The sequence below is a fragment of the Mobula hypostoma genome, chromosome X1, assembly GCF_963921235.1.
Source record: "Mobula hypostoma chromosome X1, sMobHyp1.1, whole genome shotgun sequence".
Classification (NCBI taxonomy): Eukaryota; Metazoa; Chordata; class Chondrichthyes; order Myliobatiformes; family Myliobatidae; genus Mobula; species Mobula hypostoma.
The window spans coordinates 26,034,490-26,036,554 of record NC_086128.1 but is presented as its reverse complement, the minus strand read 5'-3'; positions in this window follow the sequence as shown (position 1 = coordinate 26,036,554).

The following is a 2,065-nucleotide window of genomic DNA, read 5'->3' as shown; positions in this document are numbered from 1 at the left end:
TCTGTTCTACAACACTCCCCTGGTCCCGCTGTCTCACCCGTGAACATACCCTACAAGCTCCCCGTACCCGACTCACCCCCCCTCTGTTCCACAACACTCCCCTGCCACCTGTTCACCGGTCTCCCCACTCAGGGACCGACTGTCCCCGTACCCGGTCCGCGGCCACGACTGTATCCCTCTGTCTACAACACTCCCCGGTCCCCGACTGTTCACTGTGAACATCCTACAACACTCCCCGGCTCCCTCTGTTCACAACACTCCCCGGGGTCAATTTACCAGTCTCCTCGGCTCACCACTGTTCATGTGAACCCCTCATACCCTCCCGGCCCCGACTGTTTTCTGTGTATCCACAACACTCCCCGGACCCCACTGTTCACCTGTGAACTCCTACAACACTCCCCGGACCCTCCTGTCACTGTGAACATCCACAACATCTCGAGGGTCCCCCCCTTGTTCTTTCAGGGAACACATCCCACCCCTGGGTCTCTCCCGGCCCCGACTGTTCACTGTGAACATCCTACAACACTCCCTCACCCCCCCCTCTGTGTCCCTGTACCCCGACTGTTCACTCTGTTCCTACAACACTCCCCGGACCCCCCGGTCTCACTGTGAACATCCTACAACACTCCCCGGCCCCGACTGTTTCCCTGTGAACATCCTACAACACTCCCCTGTCTGTATCTCTCCGTGTACCACTCCCCACTGTTCACTGTGAACATCCGACAACACTCCCCGGAATGCCACTGTTCACCGTGAACATCCTGTATACACTCCCCGGGGTCCCGACTGTTCACGTGAACATCCTACAACACTCCCCGGACCCCGACTGTTCACTGTGAACACTCCCCGGAGAACTCCAACACTCCCCTTTCGGGCAAACCTGTACTGTTCACTGTGAACACCTCTGAACACTCCACGGGGCCCCGACTGTTCACCTGTGAACATCCTACAACACTCCCCGACCCGACTGTTCACTGTGAACTGTCCTACAACACTCCCCGGTCGACTGTTCACTGTGAACATCTCTAACTGTACTCCCCGGCCCCCTGTTCACTGTGAACATCCTACAACACTCCCCATACCCCCTACTGTTCACTTGAGCGAACCGTGTCACCCTGTACTCCCCGGCCCCGACTGTTCACTGTGAACATCCTGCAACACTCCCCGGTACCCCGACTGTTCACTGTGAACATCCTACAACACTCCCCGGTCATGTTCACTGTGAACATCCTACAACAGTACCGGCCCCTCGACTGTTCACTGTGAATATCCTACAACACTCCCGGACCCCGACTGTTCACTCTGAACATCCTAGCAACACTCCCCGGGGGCCCGACTGTTCACTGTGAACATCCTACAACACTCCCCGGCACCACTGTTCCCGTTACTGTGAACATCCTACAACACTCCCCGGACCCGACTCACCCCTGACCCCTACTTCAACACTCCCCGTTACCATCCCCCTCTGTGAACATCCTACAACACTCCCCGGTCCCCGAGCTCCCTCTGTTCTACAACACTCCCGTCATTTATCAGTCTCTCTGTACCTGTACCCTGAGCCTCTGTTCTACAACACTCCCCCATCATTTTTAATCTCTGTGTACCTGTACCCCGAGCTCCCTCTGTTCTACAACACTCCCGTCATTTACCAGTCTGTCTGTGTACCTGTACCCCGAGCTCCCTCTGTTCTACAACACTCCCCTGTCATTTACCAGTCTCTCTGTGTACCTGTACCCCGAGCTCACTATGTTCAACAACACTCCCCTGTCATTAACCAGTCTCTCTGTGTACCTGTACCCTGAGCTCCCTCTGTTCTACAACACTCCCCTGTCATTAACCAGTCTCTCTGTGTACCTGTACCCTGAGCTCCCTCTGTTCTACAACACTCCCCTGTCATTAACCAGTCTCTCTGTGTACCTGTAAACCGAGCTCCCTCTGATCTACAACACTCCCGTCATTTACCAGTCTCTCTGTGTACCCGTACCCCGAGCTCCCTCTGTTCAACAACACTCCCCTGTCATTTACCAGTCTCTCTGTGTACCTATACCCCGAGCTCCCTCTGTTC